The sequence below is a fragment of the Ctenocephalides felis genome, unplaced genomic scaffold (genome assembly GCF_003426905.1).
Source record: "Ctenocephalides felis isolate EL2017-DRISC unplaced genomic scaffold, ASM342690v1 CF-g0.4_SCAFFOLD_01170, whole genome shotgun sequence".
Lineage (NCBI taxonomy): Eukaryota > Metazoa > Arthropoda > Insecta > Siphonaptera > Pulicidae > Ctenocephalides > Ctenocephalides felis.
This window is the reverse complement of record NW_020537324.1, coordinates 63377799-63398077: the sequence shown is the minus strand read 5'-3', so window position 1 is coordinate 63398077 and position 20279 is coordinate 63377799.

Below are 20279 nucleotides of genomic sequence, written 5' to 3'. Positions count from 1 at the left end.
GTATTGCACGGCGTACTTAGGCCACTTTCTCATTATACGTCCTTTTTATTGAAACATTCGATATCAATATATATCGGAAAGCTTCTTTCTTAAATAGGTCATCAGGTGAATGCAAACATAATAATGTCGATGCTCGTAATTCACTTATGGAGGTAATTCTATTAGCTCAAATAATTACATCTATTTGAATTTTCTGCTTGACGTATTGATACGCATTCAACTCGTATGCACTCTCGACATATTAATATGAATTCCATATGTGATTGGAGTCGGTAAACCGTCAGTCCTCCATTGAAGCCCGACTATCACTTGAAATTACTCCGCACGCTTTCAATTAACAAACGATCGTAGAGGGAAACATCGTAAATCAACAGTGAACACCGCACTGGTTAATTATTTTCAATTTATTTGCCTACGAGTGTAATATAATGCCCGGATAACACATGTGCTCCTATTGTGAATGCAAATTTTGAATAAAATTCAATATTTTTTATTATGTATGTAAAATCGAACTGTTCGAATTTATTATAGAGGCGGCTCGTGCAACGCGATCACTACTCGATTTTGTGAGTGCAAGCATTTGATTTACTTTTGAAATACAAATATTGAAATTTGTTTTTATGCGGATATGATTTTTGATTTATTTGAATATGGAAAACAGAGTAACTGGTTGTAAATGGGCAATATGAAGTATTTAAATATTCTTGTTCGTGTTGTAGTCATTTATTATGGATGTTTATTTCATATAGCCGTGTTTTCAGATGGTCGGGAAATTGACTCTTTCTAAAATTTATGTTTGATGAAATATATGAATAATATGAGCATAGATAAACAAGTATAAATTCAGTATATGGGACATACTTTAATTATACTGGTTGAATTCTAATTTAATATATCTTCATAAATTTTAATTTAATCGGTTGAAAATTAGATTATTTCCATTGCCTCTTTTAGACAATATCCGAGTGGAAATGAATCATGACCAAATAACTTAAAATTTATTGAAACATTGCCCCAATATTACCAATGTTTAGATATTACCCCAATATTATCAATATTGCGCCATGTTGGCTAGAGCTCATTTTTAAGTGGACTGGACAATATTTGTTTTTGCAAAATATTGTAAATTTTGTGGAATACTAAAATTCACTTTTAAACGGTTTCTTCTAAACAAAAAACATTTTTCCTGTCTGATTTACACTTCTAATATTTGTGGCATTTGATGGACTAACCAAGATTTATTTTTTTAATATTGTCAAATTCTAAATCAGTTCAGAAAATCTGCACCTCATCATTGCTTGTAAAAAAGCAAACAACTTCAGTCAACCTAAGAATCGTCGATTTTTCTTAATCCTAATATTAGAATCGTTCCATGATTTTACTGATATCGTTTTCCACGGTGCGTTTTTTCTCGGTGGAAGACGAAATTAAATCACTGTGCTGGCGGCCTTCATTTTCGCACAACATAAACATTCACTTATCTAAATTTTTCGCTGTAACAATAACACAAACCGCCTCGTGATAATGTATTACTCTCGCGGTAGCGAAAAGGAGACGAGACGGTGGTGTAGATTCAAACGATTTTACTTATAAACAAGGAGCTTGTGGTATTGTCTTCAAGGATTTTTGACATATCTCTTTATTTTTAACTTTTATTCATATTCTGTCGACAATCTGTTGTTTTAAATTGTGTCAAATTCAGAAACTGAGTTGTTTTTTTTCCAACTTGATCTTTTAATATACAATGTCCCCTTTACTGCCTATTATTGTAAATTCATCAAATTCATTATATGTCCTTAACTGGACAGGTGTAAATATTTATTTATTTATTTATTTTTATTTATTCATAAGCAAGCCGTAATCAATAATAATAGATATTATTTTAAGCTATTGTCAAGAAATAATAATCAAATAAAAGAGATAATAATAAAAAATTTAGAAACTAGTTGGGACGCTACAAATTTCAGATCATTTTAAAAGCATTGCGGTTTTCTATTTATTAATTGAGTTGTTATGGCTACACTATGTTATGGTTATTTCTTGCTTGTAAACACTATGAAAATGTCTAGCTAATTGCTGTACGATCAGGTGTTTTAGACGTAAAACCGTATTTTATAAATGAGCATGACAAATATGCAATTATCATAACATTCTGTCTTGCTTTGTTTATATATAAAATACGCCTGATCGTAGGGTAATTAGATAGACATTTTCATAGTTTTCACTACCATGAAACAAGCATATCATAAAGTTGTCATAACAATCGGCTGGATACTTACAAGATTTATAATATCCAAAAAAATTGATTCAACATAGTTAAAGTTTTGTTTCCGATTTGATATTTTACCGGATATTCAAATATGATTTAAGCTTTATTTTATTTTTCTGTACATCAAACGTATTTTCAAGATCCGTCTATTTGTCATTACACTACTTGTCCTGTAAGCACTATTTTAAACCACTTATTTTTTTTTAAATCAGAAAAAGTCCTCCTGCGGAGGTTTGTTTTAGAGAAGGCTCCAGCTCCAAATCTATTTTCTTTGCCCGGGAAAAAAGACTTCAACCTCGTAGTATTCGGGTTCGCTGATTCCATTAGCAAGCATCAGCGTTAGAAAGCAAGATAATAATACCTTCCAAACACCAAAGGAAGAGAGAGTGCCCGCTCGCAAATAGGCGCTGGGCTAGCTCTCGATTCTCCCAAGATAAACAAAGCGTGAGAAAAAAATCAGTACTGCTGGTCTTGTGGACCAATTTATTTTTCTATTTTTGACGCAAATATTCAGCAACGTTATTTAAAAATTGTCGAGCTCCTTAAATAAAAATATAATTAATAATAATTTAGATCTGCTACATTTGCCAACACAATAAATAGAGAAAAAAAACGTTCAATAGTATGTTACGGGGCGTCTATTAATCACGTGAGAATTTTAGGGGGAGGCGGGGTTTTGATAAAAATCACTATACTTGGGAATGGAGGGTCTAGTTATATATCACGTGTCTTTATTTTTTACCTGATTTAAACAAAAATCCAAACATTTTCAAAAAAAAAAACGAGGACTTGTTTGATGGGTATTTCATTTTTCTTATCAAAATCGACTATGTACCAGTCTTTTTTAACTTCCCTTAGGGTAAGTTATTGTAATGGGCCGAAAATCGAAATTGAAAATTTTTACATTTCTCGACGTTTTGAATGTTTCTGAACATTTTGGCATACCTCGGAAAAATGGATGTGTGTGTGTTTGTGTGTGTGTATGTATGTATGGATACAATTTTTCGTCCACGTTTTCGGGCGCACGGATCAACCGATTTGAATGGTTCAAAAAACATGCTATTCCTATTGATAGGGAGAAGTTATTATTAGATTTTGGCAATGGCATGCCCAGCCATTTCGAAGATACAGAGCTAAATGTGCAAAAAAATGGCAGTTTTTGAGAGAACTAAGCGTCCAATTTAAATGATTCAAAGAACTTGCAGCTTGTTTTAAAAAAATAATAGATTTTGGAAAAAAAATGTAACATTTTTTTTGCATATTGAAAATGATTCAGATTTTAGTTTTAATTCTGACTAAAGATATAATATACTTTAAACAAATAATTTTAACTTTGCATTTCAGTTTATATAATTCTTATAAATATTAGACAATCTTACAATATTTATAATAATCTATTTGAAAACATTCAGTATTCCTCGAACATTTCGTTACGGTACGGGAAGTTCCAGCAATTTGCCTAAGGCACGATGCCATACACCCCACTAATTAAAAGTTAATGTTGTATTATTATTTATTATGACTTTTTCAAAACAGGTAGTCCGTATAAAGCTCATGACGAATATATTCGTCAATCACTGTCAATATGATATAAAGGATTTTTCAATTTTTTACTTGGGTTTATATGTATTTCAGACATGGTATATTTTTATGTAGTGATATTCCCGCCAATTTATTTCGGCTATTCAACATTCTATTTTAATGAAACAGTCATTATTCGTCGAATACAAAGGCTATGCTTTCGGATAATCGATATTATGTCTATCGTAACGTGTAATCCATGAGTAGCCCGTCCGTACCCTGGTCGTGGTATCACGGGAGGCATTTGCGGTTATTGAATTTCGGCGGAGTCCCTTTCAAGAAACCGAAGATAGTCTCCGAAACGGCGTCGTGTAGTTAATCTGGCGACACTCTGCGTGGTTTTCTCCATCTCATACATACATAGAGATATTGACTAAGCAGTGGAATGAGGTTTAGAGAGTCCGGAAACCTCTCAACAACCGCAAACTTCATTTAGTGTCCGGCGAGATACGCTCTACTGACTTCCTTCTTCGACCTGATGCGGTACTCTTGTCGCTGCAACCACGAGAGATCTCAGGTCGTCCATTTGGGTAGTTTGAAGTACGTGTACATGATCAGCTAATTGACAGTTAACACACGAAACACTAATAAGGCTTAACTTGAAATTCAACTTCAAACCACTTTGGTAAATTTTAATTCTGAAATACATATTTCATTTATATTAAGGGGCACAACTAGTGTAACCGCCTAAAAAAGGTGATTTTTGGGATTTATATTAAAAAAATACTTTATCAATCATTTCAAAATTTTAAGAATATATTACACATGTTTCAAGAGCACATAGTAAAATTTTTAAAGAAAAAAATTAAATATTTTTTAAGTCATCGTCGATCTCCAACGGCGCGAAAAAAGGCCCTTCACTGCTGCACTGATTCAAATAAATTCTCATTAAACTAGACAATATTGTCTGTAAAATGAACTACGATAGAAAAAAATGACAAAATGCCGGCGTTTTTTTTAAAAAAAGTCGAATTTAACCCAAAATTTTGGTCGTTTTTGGACTGCCAAAATTCGATTTTTTATCCGATCAAAAATCGATAGTTCATTTTACGGAGAACTATATATAGAACATGTAAAAAAAATTGGTGCTGATCGCTGATCATTTGTTTTTGAGTAATCGCTACAGCAAATTCGGAAAATGCTGTTTCGAGAAACGCGTTTAAAGATAAAATTACAAAAAAATTACAAAAAATGTGATTTGATAGGTTTTGACCCCAGGAATACCAAGAATTAGATCTATCATCAGACTGTAACGAAAACGTATATGTAATTTTTTTATAAGCTAACTGTGATTGACATATATACACGTCATAGAGAAATGGCAGAATTTTGCCTTTGCCTTTTGACGAGTAAATACGTCATGAGTATAAAACAGTAACCATTTACTTTTTAAATAGAAAGTTTTGGAAAAATCAAAATATATTCTGACGTGAGTTGTTTCGAATATTATGTTTGTATAAAATAAGTAGTAGCATTTTACTTCAAGGGAAATTGCATGATCTTCTGAAAATAAAGAAATAATATACTTTATCAATAAAAAATAATATTTATCTACTTCAGTAACATTTTTTACTGCATTTGCTTTTCATCAAACACTATTCTTATTTTCTTACATTTACATGAACAATATTTCATTAAATGTATTCCATTTTTAGTTCGAAAAGTATGTAATATTTGCTCAAGTGAACAAAGAATTATAATGTAGTAATAAGTTTTCCTCCGTAACTGACCCTGTGATTGACGAATATACTCGTCATGTGCTCGATTCGCACTACACTAAACCGTCGTTAAAGAGTTGTTGATAGTATTATATACGGTGTAGATTTGATTTGTTAAGATAATGTCTTCTAACTACACTAACTATAAGGGTAAACTAAACTAACTATAAGGGTAAGCTATAGAATATGTTTTAAAACTTATTATTAATGTAGTTATTCTGCCAGTAATTTATAACAGACAAATGTTTGGTGGCAGCGGTCACGGATAATAATTTTACAACGGCCATATATAATAAGTTTACAATGGCCACGAATCATTCATCGAAAATTTACTATATAGAATAAATATAATAAAAACTCTTTGAATTTATAGCGATAAGCTAATTTGATATAGAATCAGTACCTAAAATATGCATTAATTTATGGGACCGTTACTGCCGGATAACAGAAAAATGTTATGTCAAGGCCATGTTACGCTCGAACTTCTATACATTATGCTACTGAATCATACTAAGTACTGTCAAAATGTCATGTGATAGCTGTGCATTCAGGCGTTTTACACATAAATTGCAACGTCACTCGTATGCTATGAATCTGTGTCAAAAAGACCCTGTTATCTAAGATATTTTTTGACATTTGTGCGGTTTCTAGGTTAGGTTTCTATCTGACAATCTGAGAAATATGCCTCACTGCACAACAACTACTTGGATTTTGTCAATATTTAGTATGGAAAGTTTTTCATATGGCCTTGCCATAACATTGGTATATCTTGCGGCAGAATCGGCCCATAAATTTCATATTAATCTTTAGTAGCTTGTCAAACAAAGAAAAAAATTCATATTCAAGCTAACCATTTTCAAGTTTTCGCCAGACTAGAAGGTAGTTCTTGGCTTTGATTTCCTCCTACAAGCTATGTATGAAAAATTATCCCCCATTTATAAGACTAGTTAATTAGTTAAAATGATTATTAGTTAGTTAGTGAAACTTTACCTGAAAGTCTTTAATATATATTCAATATAACTTAATTATATTTTATATATGATATAACGACTTCGACAATATGAAAGTACATGGATCATTATACCCTTTTCAATGGAGTGTGTGACCTAAGAATGTAAGAAAAGATATTTTTCAATCGAAATAAAACAAACTCGATTCAAACCCCGAGCCGGTGCTTTTTAAGTTCGATTGCCTCTGATAAGCTCGCGATGAAATAGGTTTTCGGTCTAACGCGTCCAGACAAAATAATAAACGGCTCGGCCATAGATAAGATTCCACATACGGAACAAACACAAAGGTGCCACCCGGCACTGATACAAACAAAAAGCGTAGGGCATGCGGCGTACGGCGTACGTTCTGCTCGGGCATTTGCACACATTGTGAGCTGCCAATCGCGATAAAGCTCCGAATGGGCAGTAGTAGACAGTAGACAGTAGACACTGGCCGGCAATGGCAAAGGCAACGGCGGTCGCAAAACACAAGACATATGGTTAAGAAACACAGAGTGCAACTGGAATACGAAATAGGGATATTTATAAACCAGGGACACATTTCAGGGATTTAATACCTATCGCAATACGTAATGTAACTAGTTGTGCATATGCCATCGTGTCTTGAGACAATCGTTAAAACCTTCCCATCACTAAACGGCACTTTAACTCTTTTTTTATGGATTCCCGAAATTTTTGAACTTGCCTTCCCAAAAATTCAGTCAACTCTTCGTTAATACAAGTGAGATGATTTTTAGGATCCATTCACATTGGACGCTCCGTTTTCCCAGAAAACTGAGTTGCCATTTTCTCCACTTTTGCATCGTAACGTGTGGATCTGCTTAACTTTTCCAAAAACTACGCAACACGTCTTTCCATCAATAGGAATCGAATGTTTTTTGAATCATTTTGTTGATCTGTTGATCTGTGCTCTCGAAATCGTCGACGGAAATTTGTATCCGCTAACATACACACACATACACGCATAGATACCATTCTTTCTAAGGTAAGACAGAATGTTCAGAAACCCTTTGAAAAGATTTCTGAATATTTTGGCATACAAATTTTCGTCGACGATTTTGAGAACACCGATCAACCGTTTTAAATATTTCAAAAAACATTCGATTTTTATTGATAAGAAGACGTGCGGATGAGTTTTTGGCGAAGGCAGGTCTTCAGGTTCCGAAGATACGGAGCAAAAAGTGCCAAAAACGATAACTCAGTTTTTAAGAGAACGTTGCGTCTGATTTTAATAATTCAAAAAACATTTTACTTGTATTGACAAGATGAAGAACTGATTAAATTTTTGGGAAGACAGGTCCAGCGATTATGGACTCTCAATAAAAATAAGTTAAAAAAATGTCATTTGGCGGTCAAAAATGTTTATTGGACATATGTACATCAAATTATCAGATATTTTGTAGAGACTTTAATAACGTGTACACATTTTTTATTTTTTGTACCGAAATTTTCAATTACTGTACGGGAAGTTCCAGCAATTTCCTTCAAGGCATGATGGCATGCACCCCAAGAAGTTTTTATTGCTTATAAAACGAATCAACTCAAATGTTCTACAATCTACAATATTACAATGCAGATTTATAACGCAAATTTAAAATTTTTATTTAATTTCATGTGTTCAATATTTATCAAAAATTCACTTTATATTATTTTAACAATATTTGTAGTGGTTAATAATTTATAGTTCTTTTTTCATAAAAACACGAATTAAATTTAGAGTTTTAATTAAAATCCGAAAATATAATTTTAAAATGCTATCTAGTCATGTGTATAATAATTATGAAAACTCATTATTTCATAATATGAATAAATTTAATCAATTCACGTAATTAATTAATACCTTGCATAATTTGTGCTAAAAATATTCCTTTGTTATAACGCTTTTCATTTATCATTGATTTTCAATCCTGCTTTTTTTTAATTATCTGTGTATATATTAGAACTTTATTCATTGATGATCTATTTTTTTTTTACAATCAAAATAGAATACATAATTCAACACGTTGACGGACGTGAAAACTATACATTTTCATTGATGCAGAATGGCATGTAACATTGTAATATGGTTTTTGTGATTTTTTTCCATAAATTATTCAATTTATTTTATTTGCATTATTAATAATGTGTCAAATGATTATTAAATGTTGAATTGTATTATCATCATAAGATAGATATACAAAATCCTAATTACTCACATTTCTTTTATATAATATATTATTGAATAATAAATCTTTTCAAACAAACAAACATAATGACATGAATTGCATTGCATTCAAATTTTAAAGTCAATTATTCTGAATTTGATTTTATTATAACCTTACGATCTGCCAAGGTTACCAAGTGTCTTTAGATATTTTCGTATTACCTTATCTCTTCCTGTGATCACTAATTAGCCCGGACAAGCACAGTGCCTAAAATAGAAGCACAATACTTGACGTGGATGCTATAGCATTCATCAGAGACCTCATAAACTGTGTTCAATCATATTTCGGAAATCGGAACCAATTTGAAAATAAAAGTACTTTAAATTTTTGTACCATGCTGATACTTCTATTGTCTTCGAACGTCTTTTAGAATATTATATTAATATTATGTATTCGTAGATTTGTATTAATATATCACGTCATCAAGACAAACATAACAATAGCCGTCCTGATGTAATCTATTCGGAATCGAATTCAAATTTACGCCCTCTAACCATGGTCCTTCTCTCTCCTATATTGTTTCTGGTAGTAGTTCCAGCGGTTATGTATTATTGCGGTCTGTGGGGTTCAGGTTTGGAATCTAGTTCATGATTAACTAACGATAGGAATGCTTGTATTAAACATAATCTACTGTATACTGCCAGGGAAGAGCAATATTGGATATCATAATATGGATAGAGTAGGTAATAGTTTCAGGGATACAATTTGATCATTATTATAACACTAGTTTTTGTGGATACTTAGGACAGGAATGACCCAAGAAAATTGAGAACTTTGATTTAGTTTTTTTTAGTTTTTTTCTTCTTAATATATGAAAACTTGATAAAATATTTGCAAGGAAGAAGGTCAAAATGTATTTTGATCAAATGAGATCGAATAATTTGTTTCTAAGTATGATATTTTTTTTTATTTATTTTTCATAGCAAGCTATACAAAGTACAATCAGCTACATTTGTTACAGTTATATATTATTTGACTGCGCGAGAGGGATGATATGATTCGAATTTTTAGTATATATTGTACTACATTACCAGAATTACATGTACCTTGTTATTGAATATTTGGTTACGCAAACACATGTATTATACATTCCACTCTGGATACTAAATTATATATGGCTTCATATCTTCAACATAGTATACAAAAATACTATTCAAATCGTCATTACTTGTTAAATAAAAGTTTCAAGTCAATTAATCTACTAGATTAGATAAAACCAGTCGTGGTGTAATAGTTAAGAACATGGGCTAGGATAAACTAGTCCCTGGTTCGATCCCAAACCTTGGCCAGTCTGATATCGAGCAGTATGATATAAAATTTCTATCAGATGTTATAGGTCTCAAATATAATTTTAAGGAAAAATGACCTTACTTCAGTGCAGTACTTCAGATATACATATCTAATATATATAGCCTGCACATTAGAAAAAAGAGTTGTTGACTAATGGGTTGCCTTCAGAAAAATATTATTTATATTAATATTAAATTAATAATATTAGATTAGGATGTACAAACACAGCCCATAGAATACGTAGTTGTGATAGTTGTTCATGATTCCAAGGAACTAATGTTTGAAGTATTTCTTAAAATTGCTAATATATGTATCAAGGCAATATTTCAATCAAATTTTATCTTAGCCCGTAATCAAATTAGTCAGAAATTTAATTTCTTTAACTGCTCTTTTTACTTTTGAGATGTTTGCGTGAGTTTGCTGCGATACAAAAGTCGAAAAGACTGATTTTGACTAATTACTTTTTCTGTGAAATTGTATAAAACGGCAGCTGACAGGGGTTACAGATAACGAAAATGCTTTTATCACGTCAATCAGAATTACTACAGCTTTTTCTTCTTTTTCACTTTTCTTTCATTTCGTTCCGCTTATGATTTAAATATGAAAATGAATATTAATAAATGTCGACGTTTTATTTAATGTAATTCTTGGATGTCTGACAGAAGTTAAAAACCTATCAGTGTTTTTGTAAATTTTGGAAAATTGTACTTAATACAGTTTGTCTGCAAAATACTTTAGTTGCAGGATTGATAAAGCATTTTGAACAAACTTACTTGTAATTTATTTTATTGACTAATTTCAGTTCGAAGTCATAATTTTACTAGTTTATCAACTTGTAATGAGTTAAGAAATAAATACTTTAACAAGTATAGAAAATAAGTATTTTTAATAACTATTTATCGACGGCAATACTGAAATGGCAATGTTTGTCATTTTGTCGACACTATTCTCGAAGGCGTGAGTTAGAGTCCCACCGCTGCCACCAATTTATCTTGTATCAATTTGCAGATAGTATAATTTCAGTTTGAACAAAGATACTTTAGAACGTATATTTTTATTGAAAATATATTTACGAGATTCAGATTACGGTTTGCCATTTTCCAATAAATCTTAATTCAAAACAAATTATTCTTTATATAAATCACAAATATTATACAAATGCGTATCTGTTCAATTCTATACACGATATCGTGTAATCAAACTCGGACCAGTTGATTGCCCAACACGCAAAAAAACGAATATACAAAATGCTTCTATACTTAATTGTAGTTAAATTATGTTGTTACTCAGTTATATTAAAAAGACAAGATCAGATTATTATACCTGTCAAATAATTAAAGTCTAGACTGTTGACATCAATCGGTAGAAAAATCTAATAATTGGGTATACTTTAATCATAGTATAATATTTAGATTGGTTATTTTTCTAAGAAAAAAAATTGTTTGGGTTAATTATGAACCCGAACAAACTTTGGAGCTTGTTTTAGAGAAAATTGTTTCTTTTAGTTTAATTGCTTTTGAGCAATTTGTCAATATGTATAGTTACAAGTTATATCTATAAGTAAGTTATACTATCAATTATCATTTTTTCCATATAAATATATTACACAGCTTGAAAACTTCCAGAGCTGCAATACATTAATTTTTCTCACTATCTTTCGCAAATTAAGAAACAGTACATTTTGCTGTTGGAAAACAGACGATTTATTTTCATTAGTGATAATAATTTTCGCATTCTTCGTTATCTCTAAGTTTTTAATATAACAACGAAGAACTTTCCAGATTCAAACTTCTAGTGTTGAGCGTGAAGCACTGTTTAATTTTTCTAGAGAGTAAAGAGTTTTCAATGACCATTCAGAAATTTCTCTCACTATCAGGAGGTGAAAAATCGAAACACGATTTAATTCCTCGAAATATCAGATAAAATTGATACAATGGACTTTAATTTATATATTTAGTATGTTTCAATATTTTCAATCTTAAAATGTTTTTTAAAATAAAAAATCTTAACATGATTATTCAATTCTAATCAACACTCTATTAATTGTCAATTTATCAGTTAATTTGTTATTATTTATAACCATTGAATAACATTTTAACAATGTAAATTAGTAATAGATTCATTTTAGGTACATTGATTTATCATTGATTTACATGAAATTAAGATAATTGTATCCGATTAGTATATAAAACGATACATTCATGTTGAATTATATTGGGTATAGGTAATCATTCCAAAATAATTAATAATAATAATCATTCCAAAAATGAAATTGGAATACACTAGAAATATAAAAATTATAACCAGAGTAAAAATTGAACATGCAAAAATACTTACATTCAGGTTTCAAACATATTACTAAGAAAATTCCAAGTTTTGAGTAGTCAATTTACTAACTCGATATCTTTTCGACGTTTCAAGTCATTCTGAGTAGAATGAGATCAAATTTAGAAATAGTGCAAGTGTCGATTTCTTGTTTTTCGTCGACGTTTTCCAGAAAACGGCTGGACCGATCTCAAAAATTTAAAAACTGTTTGATGTAGCTTCATAAGGACAAGCGTTTTTTTTTATAATCAGGCGAAAAGTGAAAACATTTTTGTCCACGTTTTAGGCAGTAATCTTGAACCAATTTTAAAAATTAGAAAACCGTTTGAAAGATACTGGTTGGGAATCGTTGGTAATGATTGACCGGGCCATTTTCTTTGTAAATGATAGGTGAAAGTTTTTGATGATTTTGATGAAACAGTGTGACGATAAATTTCGTATTTTGAAATAACATACTAACATATTACAGGCCTACGATAAGTAGATCAATTATAAAAATTCATCAAAATTTAAAACTTCGCCGTGGACTTACATAAGCGATTCTAATCAATCTATACTGAACATCTATTAAATTAAAATGGGTACTGGTACTGGTTACTAGTTTTAAAGGTAACTACTGATTACAGTTAACGTCCACACTATAAATTTATTTAGAAATTTTGAACTCAAATATTTATTATTGTTAGAACATATGCAAACCATAATAATAGTTTCGATCAGTTTGATGCAATTTCACAAAATACAATCTATTTTATTACTTTTCAACATATTAAGTATATTGAAAAAATAAACAAATTTTTTTTACAATACATTCAAAAAATATTATACATGTATATTAATATTTGAAAATGGTATATAAAGACGTGCCATTTTGCTGATGTTTTTTTACTAAGTTTATCGAATTTTAAACAATCAAGGATGGGAAAAAGAAGGAATGTGTTGTGGCCTGCCCGAAGGCAGGTCCATCGTGTGAGAGCACCACAAATAATTGATTTCCTCACCCTTCGTCGTCTATAATTTATATTACCACTATTTTCCCCGCCTTTTTCACACATTTTCATCTATTTTTTTTCCTAGTATCTGCTTCCATTCTTCATGATCGTACGCATCGGCTTTCAGTTCTCTGTATTGTCTCTTCTCGTATAAGTCGAAAATCATCTGCATTCTTCTTTTTCCCATTCCTGTCAGTCCTACTTTTTGCAGAACGGGTCCGATCCAGTTTTCTTTTCTTTTCAGGATCGTGCTCAGTAGAGTCATTTTTCGCCCACTTTTCTCGGGACTTATTCATTTGTTATCTTGTTTGTCCACTTTATGTTCTTCATTCGCCTTATTTTAAAACTCCAATAACAAATCCAAAAATATATATATAATTATAAATAATTAATGTATATAACGTGTATAGTATTTCAAACGATTTTCAAAAGTGCAAAATAGTACAATTTCATGCCCAATGTTCCCCCGAATCCAGCCAGCCATTTCTAGTGACCGTGTATATCACCTGGATGCGCGGCGAAACGCATTTCCGCGGATTACCGTCCCTGAGCACTTTGTGAGCTCCGAAAAGCCTCGCGTTTGTCACTAAATACGTCTCCTTTTGTTGTGTCGGATTTACGACGGACTACGTTATTCTGTGGCGATTCGGATCAAATCTCACAATGGAGAGGTTTAGGAACTTGCTTGACACGGAATTAGTCTACGGCGTAATGAAAATTGTTTTTGTTGCTCTGGTAATCCTTTGAGGATTTTTGATTAACATCATATTTCTCCAAATAATCCTAATAGAATATTTTTGCAAAGGCAGGTCCAGCTGCTTCGGGGATACGAAACAAAAAGCGCATGATGTGCCAGTTATTGAGGGAACGGATTATCTGATTATTAATTAACAAAGTTTTTGTTTTTTTTATCAAAAATTTCGAAAAAAAGTTTAATTTCTAAAAAATGTTTTTGTAGCTAATATTCTGAAGCTTTTTTTATCATTTCAATATTATGGTAAAAGATTATTTCAACATATGATGCAAAGGTATATATAAGTCTACCTTGGGTATTATACTTTATCATTTTACATATTTTAGATCAGTACATTTATACGTATAAATATAAAACAGTAAAAACAGTCTTGTTTTTAAGCGATAACAAAAAAGATAGTTTTGACCATTCTTTAAAAAAAATCACATCAGTTAAATTTTAAAGATCACTTATATACCTACTTCAAACTAAATAATTTTATTTTCTTTAAGTTCAGTTTAAATAGGTCGTCGACAATTTATAAACTTTATTTTGTCTATAAAATACGAATAATGATATTAGTATTTATAATAATCCATTTGAAAACATTTAAAATATCTCGAATTTTTAATTAAGTGAAGTCTAGGAATTTGTTGATGGCACGATGCCATACACCATTAGTTGATTTAATTTTGTATTAATTTTATTCATTAATAATTAGAGAACAGAAACAAGATTTATCTCAGATGTATCGAATACGTTTGCTTTCTCAAAAATCCGCAAATTTTATTACATATATAATTAGCAATTGATCTGCATTTTATAACATTGTTGGCACTAATTACGTTAATATGTACATTATAATTATTTATTTATTTTTGGTTTGTATAATGTTTATTCTAAAATATTTCTTTATTCGCTGATGATAATATAATAGTTTTTTCTGTAACTATTTTCAACAATGAAAACTACAGTAAAGTTGAAACGTATGGAAAAATTAAAATAACTCTAAAAATAATTTCCATTTTTTTTTGGTATTTTTGTTGTCAGGGTTATGTACAACCCTAATATAATAATATATAATCTTAAAGTCAATATCTTAAGGATTATCTCAAAGTCAATAATTTCAGATAATTGTTTTTATCAATTTTAGCATTTGAGCCCCTGAGAGCAGAAAAATTCGAAAATATCCATATTAAGGACCATCCTAGTATATATATATATATATATATATATATATATATATATACATATATATATCGAACATCCCTTTGCCTTTATTTTGGTATATAATCTCGAAATCTAAACGACGTGGTAAAAAACACAGAAAATTGCAATAAAGAAACGTACTATCATAAGATTTAATCTTTCGTGAAAATTCTGCAAGAATCTTTATACGAGGACGTGATTTTGAACTAGAATGAAATTTGATCAGAATTCGTTGATCTTCATATTATATTTGTAATTAAATTAAAATCTACATTATCCCATTTTAGTATGTCGTCAAGGAATAATGTTAAATGTATGACTAATAATATTAGAGCTAAGGAATTCGTTTTAAACATTTTTATACGAGATAAAATGAAAAGTGAATTTTTATATGTGTTCAAAAGTATTGTACATCCGCGTGAAAAGTATGCACGTTCATAAAGTTCATAAACTCCTGCCGGATATTTAATATTCGAGCAAATGTTCTGGTAGTATTAAAATATCTAAAAATGAAATAAAACTCGCTCAGTCACGTTTCTCGTTCAGGTTTATTGAAAATCATTTCCTCTGATGTTTAAAAACGGTGAAACTTTTTTTTTTGATCTGATACGAACAGTGAATATCGAGATCTAAGAAATGTTTTTAATTAACATGGAATATGCTTATTTTTAGATATTTTCATGTGAGTTAGGAAAAAGTTTCTCTGAATTTATACATCAGATTTTTTTTATTTTCTATTTTATTTACAACTGTCCAGTTAAGGGCACTTAGTAAATTTGGATACATCAGATTTAACGATCTAAATATCGTGGTAATAAATAATTTTTTTGTAATGCTTTATACTGTTGAAACAGCTTCTTCGATGCACTGTATTAAATTTTATGCTGTCATGTCAAACTATAGAGTTCACTCCAAACATATCATAATAAAGTATTAACTTAAATCATGTCTTTAATTTATATTTTCTTACAAATTGGTAAAATTTTATATCATTAAAAAATATTTCGATAACCTACTATCTATTCCCATGGCTGAGTTGCAGTGATGGATGCATTTCCATTGAAAGCTCACAATAAAAATAAATAAGTAGAACGGACGATATATTCATCTGAAAAGTAATACACTGTGCTGAACTTAATACGAATTGATTTATTTGCTGAATGATTGAAGAGTCTATAGATAGATTCTTTTGATATACGAGAAGAGAAGAAGGAAATTTTAAAGCTTTGAGCTTAAATACACTTCGGCTCTCGACATTATTTATATTGATCATTGTTCTTGAAGATATCAGGTGATTACGAAATAATAGTGACAGAATGCGTAGGACATTATAAATGGTTTGTTAAATTTGTATTTAACGGTAAGTTAAAATAACAAAAAATTTAGATGTAGTAATATAAAAAAATAAAATGATAAAAAATATATGAAAGCATTATGTTTTTGTTATCAACTGTTTTAAAATTATAAATTTGTATAAGTGCTTGCTGCGAGCATAAAATCGAATAAAAATTATTATAAGTGTAATATATATACTAGGTTACGTGTTTAATGTTGTATATGGCAGCTTTACGGGCATAACATTGCCCAATGCTTTTAAAAGTATGAGCTGCTCTACAGTTGCACCTATAAATATAATAGGCTTGGAGTTGATTTTAATATTCGTGTTATTTTAACCCTTTCCACTCGGATGCCGCCGCTCCGGCGACAAAATTCATATAAATCTCAGAATTCGCGAGTGGAAAGGGTTAAGGTTGGGTTTGACAGTTGACAACATTCTATATTAGGCAATTTTGAACAAATTTGCTGAACATTACATTGCCATTAGTCAATCGGTTCATAAGTTACAAGGCGACAAAATTCATATAAATCTCGGAATTCGCGAGTGGAAAGAGTTAAGGTTGGGTTTGACAGTTGACAACATTCTATATTATGCAATTTTGAACAAATTTGCTGAACATTACATTGCCATTAGTCAATCGGTTCATAAGTTACAAGGGATATATTCAATAAATGCATAAATGAGTCATTCATTCTATTAGATCATAGTTAACTATTTTCTAAGTATATCGCCTATGTCCTTTTTATTCATAACATGTATAATATACGATTATAACGAAAACGAAGTTGGTCGCTTATAACGTTAAGTTTATATAAGATTCACAGTATAAAATCAAACTTTATGTGATTACACAGGAAATGTTACAGACAATCTTGCAGCATCGTCTGTATTGTAGTCTGTTTACCATGAATCCACACTAGTTTATTATTTTCCTACCCTGGCAGTCTCTGTGATCTACGGCATGACATTAAGATGACTGAAAGCTATGTTGTTATACAAAGTGTTACGGAATCGTTATTATACTAGGTATTTTTCTTCTCGAATGAACGTAGTCTATTCAAACAGATTTTTATAGAAGGCGAATGAAATATGCTGAAAAAGAAACTTGCTCTTGCTCGCTTGTTGTTACACGCCGAGGGCAAAGAAAACAAAGGAACCAAACACGTGAAACTTTTGTACATATTTTGCTTTTAACGTCTGGAAAAACTTCTTCTGATGTATTATAAAATTATTAATGCACATCGATTAATGTGTGCATACTCGATTGGAACTGTTATACAATCACTATTTATATTAAAAAGACAGATATAGTGATGGGATATAACTTAAATAGATGCATTTAAGTGAAAGGTAAATGGAGTGGGGCTTCATAGAAATTTCTTAATATAAAATTACCTATAACCCAAAGACTAAAGTAGCGTATGGCATCGTCAAGGTCAAGATAGTCCAACAATATTCTTTTAAATTCAGGTCAAGATAATCTAACAATATTTTAGATTGTCTGAGAATATTCTAGATAGTCTCAAAATCTTCTAGATAGTCTCAAAATCTTCTAGATAATATGGAACTGTTCTTTATAGTTTAAAAATGTTCTCGATAGTCTGAAAATATTCTTGATATTGTAAAATTGTTAGAGATCATCTGAAAAAGTTGCTAAATGTCTCAAAATGTTTACAAATCCCGGAAATTGCCTGCAATTGTGTCTGCAATATTGCAAATTGACAGAATATTTTGCAAAATGTCTGAAATGTTTCAAATGTTTGAAAATTTAGCTAATCTTCTCAAAATGTTGCTAGTCGTCGGAAATTGCTGCAAATTGTCTGAAAGTTTTGCAAACTGTCTGAAAATGTTGCAAGCTTTCGGAAAGTGTTGCGAACTTCCAGAAAGTGTTGTGAGCTTCCGGAAAGTGTTGCGAACTTTCGGAAAGTGTTTCAAACTTCCGGAAAGTGTTGCGAACTTCCGGAAAGTGTAGCGAACTTCCGGAAAGTGTTGCAAACTTTCGGAAAGTGTTGCGAACTTCCGGAAAGTGTTGCAAACTTCCGGAAAGTGTTGCGAACTTCCGGAATGTGTTGCAAACTATTTGAAATTGTTCCAAATCATCTGCAAATGTTCCAAATCATCTGCAAATGTTCCAAATCATCTGCAAATATTCCAAATCATCTGCAAATGTTCCAAATTATCTGCAAATGTTCCAAATCGTCTGGAAATGTTCCAAATCATCTGGAAATGTTCCAAATCATCTGCAAATGTTCCAAATCATCTGCAAATGTTTCAAATCATCTGGAAATGTTTCAAATCATCTGGTAATGTTCCAAATCATCTGAAAATGTTCCAAATCATTTGAAAATATTTCAAATCATCTGAAAATGTTCCAAATCATCTAAAAAATTTCCAAATCATCTAAAAATGTTCCAAATTATCTAAATATGTTCCAAATCATCTAAGAATGTTCCAAATCATCTAAAAAAGTTCCAAAATCTAAAAGTGAAAATATATTGGAATCGTGATGATGTTAACTCAGCATGATGATATTTTTCTTAAAGTCCGATATACTCCTTTCTGCCATATAAGTTCTAGTTTGATGTTCAAAAATATTCTGAAAATATTTTTTCACATGCTTTTATTATGTAATATGCAGTTGGAAAATCCTCGAAGGCGTATGTATAACCTTTCTATTCGAAGAAAAGTCGTGACAAAATGTACCATTTTGCTTCGGATAGAAGTAACATTGGCGACATTGTAACGTAAAATAGCGCAGATTGAGAGGAACGACCGGTAACTTCATATGAAGTTGCTGGCAATTTATTCGAGAGAATAATACGAACGTATTTCATATTTCATTTCTGAGGATTTCAGTAACAGATGTGAATATATTAACCCTTTCGCACGCAAGCGGTCTGGGAGGTATTTATCGGCGGCAAAGAGCACCGCGCCGATGCGGTTGCCAAAATTTACGCCTACTTCTTGGGGCTTATTATTATACGGAAATAATAGTGTTTAATTGGAAATAGTTGCTTTACATATTCACTACCCATTGTGGCATAGTAACTGTAATTTTGATAATATTATTTGATGCAACATTTTTTAGATATATGGCCGAATTTATAGACGATCAAAATTATTGATAAGGCTCAAATTTATACCGGAATGATTTTATACGAGCAATATTTTTCTTATTACTTGCTACATAATAGAGACAATTTTCTTATGTATAATAACAATTTTTGGCTCAGAATACAAAACAGATGTAACATTGATTTAAATAAAGGAAATGAAAGATTAGGAATATGTAAAATACTGAAAGTGAAAATAGCTATAAATAAGATTAATTTAAATATTAATCATATATATAATTATGTAAACTTCTTTATAATGACTTCACATTTGACAAAAGTATTATGCCTGCCTAAAATACATTTAATATTAACCCCCATCAGTTTATGTATTCTCTCTGCGTTCTATGGAAATCTTTCGTTAATAAAGTTTGTTTGCTTTATGAATACTGTAATGAAGACATTAAAGTTCAGTTGTTTATATCAAATCAATGAAATAATTCGGAGCTACTATTTCCATTTAGTTGACATTGTCTATGCATTATAATAACGTCGC